This window comes from Mustela nivalis (genome assembly GCF_964662115.1).
Source record: "Mustela nivalis genome assembly, chromosome: 12".
In the NCBI taxonomy this organism is placed as follows: domain Eukaryota; kingdom Metazoa; phylum Chordata; class Mammalia; order Carnivora; family Mustelidae; genus Mustela; species Mustela nivalis.
Window position 1 is genome coordinate 40778213 of NC_139031.1, and position 13236 is coordinate 40791448.

General features: G+C 43.1%; 1 long non-coding RNA gene across 5 annotated transcripts in view; it reads left to right on the forward strand.

The window, feature by feature from the left end:
• Positions 1-13201, forward strand: part of LOC309844951 — a 108052-nt gene extending 94851 nt beyond the window's left edge. For 4 of the 5 annotated variants that reach the window (XR_014300969.1, XR_014300971.1, XR_014300972.1 and 1 more), the window contains one exon: positions 13054-13201. This is a non-coding gene — a long non-coding RNA (uncharacterized lncRNA). Of the gene's footprint in view, positions 1-2251; positions 2370-13053 lie in introns of all 5 variants that reach the window. The other variant, XR_014300970.1, reaches the window with a different exon arrangement.
• Positions 13202-13236: the final 35 nt, after the last annotated feature.

A 13236-nucleotide genomic window follows, 5' to 3' on the forward strand; every position in this document is an offset into this window, starting at 1 on the left:
TTTTGAATTCCTCCAAATCTTCCTGTCTTTCCTCTATATTTTCATTCCATTAGATCAGGAAACCTACTCTGTTGGGGTTCAATCATTTAAAATTTATTGAGACTTATTTTATGGCCTAATGCATGGTGTTTCATGGAGAATTTTCTTATTTATATTGAGAAGAGTATATAGTCTGTTGTTAATGGTTGGAATGTTCATAGACGTCTGTTAAGCCCGTTTGGTCTGTCATGTTGTTCAAGTCTTCTGTTTGCTTGTTGATTTCCTGCATAGTTGTTCTATTCTTAATTGAAAGTATGGTATCAAAGTCTTGAACTATTATTGTTGAATTTTCTATTTCTGCCTCAATTTTGACAGTTTTACTCCTGCATTTTGGGATTTTATTGTTAGGTGCCTAAATGTTTATAACTGTCATATCTTCTTCATGGATTTATCTTTTTATCATTGTGAGCAGTCCTTCTTTGTCTCTGAGAACAATTTTGAATTAAAGTCCATTTGTCTGATATTAGGATAGCCACTCCAGAGATCTTTCGGTTAGTGCTATACTTTTTCCCATCCTTTTCTCATCCTTTTATGATCAAACTATTTGTGCCTTGGAGTCTTGTAGACAGAATATAGTCACATCATATTTTTTGCCCATTTTACCAATCTCTGCCTTTTAATTGGTACTCTCAGAGTCCTGAAGAAGAGAAAGCTCCTCCAGCCGGGGAAGATCAGGGGAGAACTTATGTAAAAAGTAGGATTTTAGTGGGGGATTGAAGAATGAGGACAACTTTGTGGAAAAGATCAGACTTTAAAAGCTGTTTAGACATTTTTACTTTAATTACTTAAAAGGTAAACTTTGAAGGATGGGGGATGAGGGTGTGGGAAAGCAGAGGTCTAACCTAGAGTTAGAGTTTTTATGTAATAACCAATAGATTATTTCACTATAAAGATTTATGTTAAAGTACACAGGAGTAGTGGTACCTTTTGGAATTAGCTTCTCCAAATCAGCATTAGATTTAAATAATTTAGATGAACACAATTGTTATGGGCTAAACTGTGTCCTCTTCCCCTGCAAGTTCATATGCTAAAATCCTAACAACCGGAGCTTCAGCATATGACTGTATTTGGAGAAAAGACCATTAATTAGGTAATTAAGGTAAAGTGAGTTCACATGGATGGATGCTAGTCAAATATGGCAGCTGTCCTTATAGGAAGAAATCAGTGCACAGATGTACACTTGCACAGGGGAAACACTATGCAAGGACACAGCGAGAGGCAGGCCAGCTGCAAGCCCAGAAGAGAGTCCTCAGAAGAAGCCAAACTTACTGACTTCTTTTTTTTTTTTTTAAAGATTTTATTTATTTGACAGAGAGAGATCACAAGTAGGCAGAGAGGCAAGCAGAGAGAGAGAGAGAGGAGGAAGCAGTCTCCCTGCCGAGCAGAGAGCCCAATGTGGGACTCGATCCCAGGACCCTGAGATCATGACCCGAGCCGAAGGCAGAGGCTTAATCCACTGAGCCACCCAGGTGCCCCAAACTTACTGACTTCTAATCTTGGACTCAATCTTGGTCTTCTGGCCTCCAAAAAAGTAAGAAAGTAAATTTCTGTTGTCTCAGCCACCCAGTCTGAGGTATTTTGTTATAGCAGCTTAAGCAAACTCATACAAAGGTATTACAGAGGCATAAAACACTAGAACTTAGCCCTGTGTTAAAGCTGGGAAACAGGTTCAGCCAGGCTGGGAAAGAAGCATTTGCGTATTCCAAATCAATGTTTTCTTAAACAGTAGGAAGCTCAGGATTCTCTTCCAAACAGTTCAAGTAAGTGTAGTAATATGTTCAACAGAAGAACCCTAGCCATATTCTGACAAACAACTGCTAGGATTGCAATCTGATTGAACTAGTTTGACTTTCTATCCCATTGTCTGGGCACACGCAGACACACTCAGAGATCACCCTGGACGTCTCAGATAATGTATTTGCTGTGAGTGTCAAGACTGTTTTTATAATTGAATGTCATCTTTTATACGGTCCATGTTCCTAGCTGCAAAGCAACTAGAATTCATTATCCATGTGTAAGCAGAGGAAGGATTTATTGAAGGATATGAAGAAACTCACAGAATTGAGGAGAGGGCTAGAGGAAGGCGAGGGAAGCTCAGCTTCCAGAAGCAATACCCAAACCCTGCAGAGAGAATGGCCTGATGAGGGGACAATTAACTCTGGTGCTCCTGAGCACAAAGCACCTGAGATTTGATTCGCTTCTCCTGCTCCAGCTTCTTCCACCTGTTTTGAAGCCATTTGTGCAACAGGATCTTCTGAAAAGAGGTCCTTCCCAAGGGTCCCTGACTGGTGAATGCTTGAGTCACATGCTGTGTTCTAGCTGCAAGGGAGGTGAGTAACTTCAGCTCTAACTTCTACACTGGGAGACACAGACTGGTCAGCTAATAAAGGGAGGTCTTTTAAAAGTTGATAGGCTGGCAAGAATATGACAGGTATCCACTGCAGGCCTGGAGTGCTCCTTTCCTACTACTACATTATGTTTTCTTCAGTGTCTAGGCCTCTAAGACGACACAGTTCATGCTTGACAAATACCATGTGGTGATGAAAAAGGCCGAGAGTCAAGTATTTGCAGTTGGATTCTCACCAAAGTCTTATATAAGATTTCTTACGGTCAACACATGTAGAGCATTCATGGAATATTTAATAGTGTTTGCTAATAAATGAATAAATGTTGTCATGTGAAGTACTCTTTTTTCTTAATGACAACACCAAAAACTCTTAGAATCCAAATTGTTGGTTGTACTTCTAGTTCCTCATTTTCACACCCCCTAATGGTGTCTACCTTTTTTTTTAATTTTTTATTTTTTATAAACATATATTTTTATCCCCAGGGGTACAGGTCTGTGAATCGCCAGGTTTACACACTTCACAGCACTCACCAAAGCACATACCCTCCCCAATGTCCATAACCCCACCCCCCTTCTCCCAACCCCCCTCCCCCCAGCAACCCTCAGTTTGTTTTGTGAGATTAAGAGTCACTTATGGTTTGTTCCCTCCCAATGGTGTCTACCTTTTACTGTGGCAACTTTGTTTCCCAACAGGAACAACGGGACACATGATTCTGACAAAGGATCATGATCACTGTTTTTTGGGCACAAGAAGCAAGATGATAGATGATGCTCAGATATTAAAATGAAAAAAGAGAATATTTCAAGTCAGGGCTCTTCCAGAAAAGTATGATATGGCCGTGGTACAATGACTATAGCATCTGCTTCAAGGATAAGTTTTATAAACATTAGTTCATTCATTCATGCATTCAGTGTTCTATTGTAACAAATATTTCTTCTGCACCTACTATAGGCCAGACACTGAACTCGGCCCTTAGATTATGTTCCACAAAAGACTTTGCAGTTCAGAAGCATGAGAGATAGGTAAGCAAAACAATGCAATAAAAGTTAGAAGTTTTAGGGCAGAAATCTGTAAGTGCTTAAGCACACACTGCATTACAATTGCACAGCAAAAAGTAAATACAACTCTTCCTTTCTTAAGCACAGAGTAACGACAAAGAAGTTGTATATTAGTATCTTGTCCCCAGTGCAAAGCAGTTCTCCGTTGAGAGTGCCTTGAAATCTGATACATTTGCTCTCCTGTTAAAGATTTAATTTCACTTTGCAAGCCATAAAACATCAATATGCACATAGAGCCCGTGAGATAGAAGATTTCACATAAATATAAAGGGAAGTAACATGACTACATTAGCTTGTGTACGGAATGGACTTATGAGACTCTCTTAGCTTATTTCGCTTCTCATTCTCTCTCAAGCATCTAATCATTTGCAAGGAATTTCAAAACAAAACCACTGATACCCGAAAATCTTCTGTGAAATCCTTAAGACCCCTCTTCACAATTCCTCCTGAGTTTCATTCCTTTGCCAAGGGAAGCAGGCATCACTTTCATATTTGATGGTGATTGAGTGATTGATTGATTTTCTATCTCCTGCCCAGCACTGTGCGTTCTTTTCTATCATTGGTTCCCAGGACCCAAAAGATGAGCATACATCTCACACTGAATGCACAGATAATAGAATAAATGAATGCCTCCCCCCATCAACCAGCAAAGCATGAAGAACAGTTCTCTAGTTGGCCTACAAGTACAGAAATTAGGCAGCCTTGGTTAGAATCTGCCTCTGCTACTTGTCAGCTTCTGGAGTTTGAGCAACTCCCAGCATCTTTCTTGGCCTCAGTAGTTAGATCTGTAAGATGGGAATAACTAAACACATCTCACAAGCTTGTGGTGAGAATGAGGTGGGACAGTATGCGTAAAAGATATAGCACATACTCTGCAAACTGCCAGACCCATGGCTGATCCTAAGTGGTGGAACGAGTCATCACAATTGGTCTTCCAGTGGATTATGGCATGATTTCCAGCAGCAGACACCCTCGCATTTAGGGACACTGAACTTCCTGGGTGGAACATACTTGGCTCATGGATGCTACTTCCTTTGCCTCATATTCCTTCATAATATAGAATCCACACCTCTGCCTGCCCCAAATCGGAGCACATCTTTGGCCTTTGAGGAGGTAGCCTTTTTTCTTACTGCTGTAGCTCGAAATTCTTCTTCCTCTGCCTCTCCCTGCCCTGGAAGGGTACATAATAAGAAAATGCCCCCACCTTAATTTGAAAACCCAGCCTCCTAATTCACCCTGAAACATAGAAACCTGATAACCCGGCTTCCTTAAATTAAGAGCCAATATCACTACCCCACAAAGTTAGGGGACTAGAGGAAGCGTGTGCTGGTCAGGTGGGTGGTTGAGGACTGGCAGAATGGGCCCCCACCTCCACCTCAAACACAAACGCACCAACGTGGTCTTAAAATAGCCAGGATTATTTTTTCTGTTTCTTCTCAGCTAGATGCTCCTTCTGAAATTGGACCAAGTGGAAAAACACAAAGCCCTTCAGATTTGTCCAATTTTGTAACATTGCATTGGGATGAAGTGTGTGATGGGGGTGGGGGTAGTTTCATAATATAGTAAGTGGAACCTTTTAGCTTCAGTAAGTGAGTCTGACTCAGGAATGTAGGCGATTGTATCTCAAAAAAAATCAATATTAAGATGCACAATTGCTCCCCTGGTATCGAAAGAATTAGTTGATCTACATGCTAAATGACAAGCCTCTTGATAACAGGGATTATGCGACCTGTCTTTCCAGCCAGGGTTGCTGGGGACTGTCCCTTAGGTCCCTAAGGCAGAGATAATCTAATTACAACAACAAAGACCAGGTCCATTTGAGAAGGAGGCAACTGAGGGGGTGGTGGGGGGTCGGAAGGTGATGGTGGGTGTGCAGGACCCTGTTGGGTCTTGTGTTAGCAGGGATGGTCTCATCTAGAACAAAAGCTTCTAGGTGGGGAATTGCTGGGGAGGGAGGCCCAGAGGGGAGGGAGCAGCTGCCGAAAGGGTGGACAGAGGTCACCTCTAAAACATGACTTAATCTCCACTTTGGCTCCACAAACACTGCCACGCTGGCTCCCAGACTCTGGCCAGACTTGACAGAAGGAGCGAGCAAGGCTCCAGACGTTCAGACCCTCCGAGGCCCTCCAGCTAGTCACAGGAGAGAGAAGGGCCTGGGAAACACACATGGGTCTCTGTGACCCAAGTCCTCGCCCTCCTCTGTGAATCTCCCGCCACCCCAGGTCAATAGGTTCCAAGAACGAGGCCCTCATGGCACATCCACATGCCCATGGCAAGAGAGAAAAATAAGGCCATGTGTGCACTTTTCAGGGAAACAAGCCTCTTTCACTTAGAGGACCGGCCTCGCTTCTGAGTTTATGTCCTGCTCGTGTCTTTAGCAGTAAATGATCTTTTTTTTTAAAGTTTTGACTTTCTGAATTAATGATCATAGTGGCTGGGTGGGTTTTTTTTTTTGCTTTGGCTTTTGTTTGTTTTCAGTGCTCTTACCTGGTATGATACGAAGTTTCCAGGGGATCCAAAAATGTTTGTCTCTGAAATTTTGTCAAGCCTTGAAAAACAAAAATCTATGAGACTGTTTTGTTGAACAGGCTTCTTAACAGGGCTTGTTGGAATTTTATCCTCATCGTTTCTTTTGTTTTATGGAGAATAATGAACTCAAATAATCTTTGTTCCCAGTTTCTGTATCCTCCCCATCTTATTGCTCCCAAGGTGAAAAGGTACCCTCAGTACCCTGGAATTCTAAGGCGATGCGACATTCATTAAGTCAGTAGGTTTTTTGAAAACAGAAGGACCTTTTTATGTAATCAGGCCACTCAGAACTTCAGTGTGCCCCATAGCGTAGACTAAAGCTGACTTTGGAGGAAGGTGGGCTCACAGTCCTGCCTTCTAGGCCTTTTCTTCAAGTGCCCTGCCCCTACCACCTGTAGGGAGCCTGACTCCCTCATTTGTCCCTGAGCCGTGGGTGATGGGTGTACGCAGACAGGTCCTCTGTCGGCCGGCCCATTTCTGGCCCAGTGCGAGAGGCCTTCCTTTTCTCTTCCTGGCTTTTCATGATATGGAGAGGCTCTACTGACCCATCAATTAAAAATAAGATTTTGAACCCCAAAAAGTTGAGTGTACATGAGGCAAACCTTCCCAAGCCCAGGGCAATGGAGATGCTAGGTGACTTAGGATGATTTGTTTGAGGGGACCTTCCTGCTTATCTAGGGAAACATAGGTTGTGTCCAGGAAAATAGCTCAAAGGTCTGTTGATACTGTCACTCAAAGTCGGAAATGAAGGAATGTTGCCAGGGCAGGCAGGGGTGATGGAGAGGAAGGGGCCTCAATGCTCTATGCACCAGTTCTTTTGACAAACACTAATGGCCTAACCTGAAAAAAAATTAGAAAAATACACGAGGAGCCCTCAATAATGGTAAAAGATCCTGATTTTTTATTCTTCTTATCCCCAAGCTCTCACACACATATTTCTGAGTTTTTTTAAGAAATGGCCACTGTATAAATAATACCTCAATTTAGTACTGTTTTTATTCAAAATAATATGGTGGTAATTGTTGTGTTTTCTTTTTTGGTAAGAACAACTTGTGGGTTTGGGTTAAGGGGAAGAAATTACGAAGACTTTTGGATAAAAACCTGAAGCAAAAATCTTTAGGGATATTATCTATATCTGACTTCCTTGCTAAGTTCCGAGGACTGAATCCTAGAAGAAAATGACAGTTAACATCTGCTTAGCTTGAGTAAAGACTGTGCTTGGAAGGCTTACCCATCTCTTCTCTTGACTTTTTGAAATGCCAAATAATTATTTCAAACTGATTTGCTTAGGCATGATTTGCTTAGGGTTTGGTTTTTAGAAAATGCTGCTTTTGTCTGAATGTCCCTGTGATTGAGTTTTGAAGGAAGTCATGGCTGAATGAATGAGAAGGGAAGAAGCAAAGGAGAGGGGATCCCCAAGTCCCACTTTTTATTTAACTGTAATAAAATATACATGTACATTTAAAACAATATTGACCAGTCACCTTGATTATAATGTCCATTATTGAAAACTTACATCTTCACTACTCTTGGGGTACCTCGTTGAGGAGAAAAGACCAGCACAAAGGAACTGACCCATGCTAAGCTGGGTGGTCTGTCGCAGTGTGGTTGATACCTGTGTGGGTATCAACACACAGGTATTGTGGTATACTACCAGATGTGGGTATCATCTGGTAGTCAGGAAGGCTCTGCAAAGAAATGGGTATCATGATTGGATTTGATGAAAGAAGATAATCATGGACAAGGAAACACAAAAGAAGAAGGCAGAAGAAAGAAAGACAGATGTGGTTCAGTGGGAAGGTTCAGCCAGATTCTGACCCCAGCAGAGGACCTTGTTTGGGAGAGAGGAAGAATGAGGTTAGATGAGTAAAATGGGGCCTGATTAGGGTGGGTCTTCACATTCAAGCCAGTGCCTTCTGGTATTTGTCCCCTCTTTTGTCCCAAGAAAGACATCACTTATCACTCATGGTGCTCCAGGTCCTCCTCTGTATAGGTCTCTGGGCAGCCACTGACAGTTGGTCAGCCTCGGTCCTCAAGGTAAAATCTATTTTCTGTTCCCATCCCAGGCCTCTGTCTTTAGACTTGATGTTGGAAATGGGGAGTTACTGAGTGAAGAATAAAGGAATGAAGAATACAAGGGTCCCCAAACCCTCGTTACCTTTGGCTTCAGCCTTTCTTTCTTTCTTTTGTTTGTTTTTTTTTTTTAAAGATTTTATTTATTTATTTGACAGACAGAGATCACAAGCAGGCAGAGAGGCAGGCAGAAAGAGAGGGAGAAGCAGGCTCCCTGCTGAGCAGAAAGCCTGATGCGGGACTCGATCCCAGGACCGTGGGATCATGACCTGAGCTGAAGGCAGAGGCTTTAACCCACTGAGCCACCCAGGCGCCCCAGGCTTCAGCCTTTCTTAACCCAATTATGTTTTCAGCTGGAGCTAGGCATGAGAGGGGGGACACTGGGCTAGAAATCCAGTTCAGCCACTAACTTCCCCAGTCTGTGCCTAACTTTCCTCATCTGTAAAATGACAGCACTGGAACGGGTCATGGAATAAGGTCTGTCCCAGCACTGACTTTTTAGACTCCTATAGATGCCAACAGGAAGGCAGCCCACTGAGCCTCACTTGGGCCTCCTCTGGGGGAGGGAGCTAGATAACAGTAAAGACCAGGCCAGCCATGGGGGGAAGAGGGAGCTGAGGTTCTGACTAACCCACGCACTAAATGAATAGCTTCTGGATAACTGAGAGTCAATGTCATTAGACATTATTTGTGTTAGATGATCCAAATGGTATAGAACGTGGCTTAGGCGCCTTGAGGTCTCTCAGTAGGAAGCCGATGAAAGGCCACATCTGGAAACAGATTTCTCTAAGGATCAAGGCTGGTGGAAAAAGTTTGTATATCATTGTTTGCTTCCCTCTGGAGCACCATGGCTGGTCCTCAGCTTCATGTGGCCAGTTTGGCAGATGTCCCTATCCAAAGGGACTTCCCAACAAAGAAACCTTTCTTGCTAATGATTGGCCTCTGCTTCCCTGGTTGCCAGCTTCCCTGGCCTCTGAGGGATGCATTTGGTAGACAGGAGACACAGCAGGACATGGTCACAGGTCCTGCCCCTGCAAGAGGGCAGGAAACATGGCGTCCTTTGGGCACAGAATGGCATGCCCTGTAGCCATGGGGCAGGCTTGAGATCATTACCCCATTTGCCATCTCAGTATCAAGAGATCAGTTCTTGAGAGTCAGCTTGCCAGAGGCTCAGGTTATGCTTCCAGAATGCAGATAAGGCTGAGAGGCTTGGAGCCATAGTATTTGAATGTCTAGCTAGGCATCGTGCAGCCTGGATTGGCTTAATTTATGAATCTGTTAGTATTCAGGCAGGAACATGGCAAGATTCTGTGCTTACTTCTTCAAGTGTGCCTTTTCGTAAGATCCAACATGCCCATTCAGGGGCTAAGTATGTGAGGCCCCATCTGAAGAATTCAACATGGCAGGAATGATGTCTGTCTTTCAACTGGCTGGTTTTTAAAAAGACTTTTTGACTTGATACTTAATAAAATGAACATCTTTTGACTACACTCACTATTAAAATTCATCGTGGAAGCACATGGCTAGAGACAATCATGAGGAAAAACATGTATTCCTTGCTGACATTTTTGCATTTTAGGTCTGGGATGCCCAGGGGTCCCTGGCCAGAAATGAGGAGCGTGATTTAAAAGGAGCTGGCTTTGTTTCTCTCCCTCTCTTGAGCTAGGTTTTGTGGCAGCCATTCATCCAACCGTTAATCCATTTGTCTTTCCTTCTGTCCATCTCTCTGTCTGTCTACCCATTCATCCATTCATGTACCCATCCATCCATTTACTCATTCAGTTGTTTAACAAATATTGCCTGGACCTCCTCTCTGCTTAGCACCAAGTTTACCATGGTGAACACAAAAGATCCAACCTCCACCTCCACATCCACAAGCGCTGAGCTGGATGGGGCCTTTGTCTCGGGGGAAGCCATGTTGGTGGACACTCTTGAAGGGGCTGGGCTACAGGCTCAGCTGGTTCTCTGTAGGCAGGATGGAGTCTGCCTGCGTGCACACTGCTTGCTGCACAGAGTCTCTGACCTTTTAAAAACAAAGGGAAATTTTCTCGTGGCCATGGAGCTTTTGAGTCTATCTTCAGGATTTGTGTATCTAAGTTGGGGCAGAGAAGAATGAATACAGCTGTATTGTATTGACTGTGCTGTCTTCCAGTGGGGTGTGGAGAGGCATTGGTTTGGAGCTGTCCAGCTAGACATTCACTCTGGCCACCCCAAGCCCAAGCTTCTCCTCTTTCCCTCATTTGCAGATGGTAATATTTACTCCTCCATGTCGTTGTTGTGAGGATTGTGGGAGATAAAGTGCACCAGCTACTTAGCACAGGGCCTGCCATCCTATAAGCACCCAACAAACAGCAGCTTTCATTCTTATTTAACCTAAAAGTGAGTGGGGACAGAGTTATTTTGTTTCCATGAGGGTTGCTGGTGGTGGTCAGTAACTAAGATTTGGACTTATGCATTTTACATTTCTTAGCAAAATTGGGTTCTCTTACCATGCTTTCACATAATAACAAGCCACCAAGGGAGGGTAATGATTATCTTTCACATAATAACTTATAGACAGGACACAATTATTCTCTAACAGATATTAGCACTTTCTGTGTGTGTGTGTGTGTGTGTGTGTGTGTGTGTGTATTTCTGGGTATAAATAAGACTCAGTTCCCCTTAAAATTTTACCCAAAATACCCCCAAATTATATCTGAGTAGTCGAAAGTAGTATCGGTTCTGAGCACAAGGAGGGGGAAAATGTAAGGAAGGAATAGAAGAGTTTTCTCCTCATGTAGACCATGAACTGCACAGCTCTGAAGAGAACAGGGAGGGTGTGCTTGGAAGCAGAGGAGAACCAGTGGCTGTGTCTGCCGTGCAGAGAAGACGCAGGTGTGACCTGCTTGGGGCAGAGCGGTTTATGCTGCTCCTGGGCCTAGTTGTCATCTGCCAGGGCTAGCATCTCCCCCAAGAGGCAGACACTCCACCCCACAGGCCAGAAGTCAGCACACGGAGGTCCCTCTTCACCTGCACAAACTTCAGGGACAATATGAGATGGTCTTCATTTTGTGAGAAGTCACAAAGCCCCCCAGAGGTAGAGGGGCTGGAAAGTGAGCCTGTGTGTGGCTTCCCATGGGTCCCCAACTGGGCAGTGTCTTGAGCCAGCCTTCTCCGACCACCTCAACCATGGCCTCCTTGACTGCTTCTTCCTCCTTTTTTCCTTGTTTTCCTACTAGTCCTCAAAACACTTGAGAGTAGTTACAGTTTTACTCTTCCCACAGTGTGACTTTATTACTTTTCCATTGTTACTGTAACAAATTGCCACAAAGTTAGTGGGTTAAAACAACACACATGTATTATATAGTTTCCACGGGTCAAGAGTTGGAACATGGCTTAGTTGGGCCTTCTGCTCGGGGTCTCGCAACTCAGCAGTCAAGTGTTGACCGAGATGTGTTCTCATCTGAAAGCTTGACTAGGAAAGAATCCACTTCTAGGCTCATTCAGGATGTTGGGAAGAATTTATTTTTTTGCAACCTTGGGACTGAGGGGCCTGGCTTCTTGTTGGCTCTCAGAGTCAGGCCATTCTCAACTCCTAGAGGCTGCCTGCAATCCCTTCACATGGCCACTGACTTCATCAAACCAGCAAGGAGAATCTCCAGTCAGTAGACTCCATTAGCAAGACAGTCTTTTATAATATAACATAGTCATGGGATTGACACTCATCACCTCTGCCATATTCTCTTGGTTAGAAGCAAGTCGCAGGTCCTGTCCACACCCAAAGGGAAGGGATAGTATAGATGTGGACACTAGGGGTTGAAGGTCATGGAAACCACCTTAAAGTGTGTCCACCACTGTGGACCCCATCTTTTTTTTTTTTTTTCATTTTTCAGAAGGTGTTTTAATGGCAAGAGCAGTTGTCAGCTCTTAGCTGCTGCCTCAAACCTAGTCCTTTCTAGATGGACTCCTTACCTATTCCTGGCCTCTCTCCCTCAGGACCTGGTCCTCAGCCTCACTTTTCATATCTTGTCCTCCACAGACAGCCTCAGCCATCCTTCTAGCACTGTCTCCATTCTGGTCACCTGCACACAAGACCTCTGACATAAACTTCAGGTCTCCCTTTTTCCCTCAGTCCTAAAGTTACCTCCAAGTCCTATCACTATCAGCCCCTAATTGTCTCTCCAGTAAGTCGTCTCTCCTTTTTTTCTGAGGCCAGCATAGTTTAACTGTTCCTTATCTATCATTAGAACTAGTATGGTAACCCCAGCCAACTTCTCCTCCTCTGTTACCCCCTCAAATGCATTCTCATGTCCCCACCATTGTCTCCCTCCCACACTCTGCCTTCTAGCAAATCCAAAACATTAATTACTTTTTTTCTATACCAGGCTTTGCTCCCTTTCCTCTATTCCTCCATAATGCTCTTCTTGACCCAAGTCCTGCCATTTTACCTGTGTAGAAAACTACTCATCTTTCAAAATCTAGCCAGGATCCAGCAAGTTTTTCCTGACTGCAGACAGAATAATTTACTCCCCTAACTCTGTCTTTCGATTTAATTCTGCTTATTTTTTGCTTGTGTTTTTCTTTTGATTTTGTTTTATATTCATACACCCAAATGTGCCGCGCCTTGCATTTTTGATGTGTTGACTTCTCTCTGCTATGATGCTTCATAGCGTCAGGCACAGCAATCTGATACATAGTAATCAATAGGTATTATTATTACTATAAGTATTGTTGAGCAGAACTAGTACTTTCAATTTATTCAGCCAGGCAAATTGGGAAATTTGTCAAATACCACATACTATAGTGACTTTAAAATCTGGTTTTAGACTTTTAACCTTCAGCATTTTGGAACTCAGTTATCTATTTAATGCAGTGTTTTTTCTACCTAATCTTTCCTCAGCTAGTTTTCAATGATCAATTATGATTCTTAATTATTATGCTATATTATCAATTCAAGTGATATAATTAATTATTATAGTATATATTATTAGTTATTATTTACAACTGTTACTCATTCTTTTCCATAGAGCTCAACAGGAATGAAGAAACCAGCTACATGTTTTTCAGTCAGGAGCTTATTATTGTTTTTCTTTCCAAGCACTATCTCAAGCCTGTGACCACAGAAAGCATTCCACAATAAAAAATCACTTTTCAAGCAACCATTCAGAGATTTCCAAGTTCTGACATTTTTCTTCCCTTCCCCAAACAAG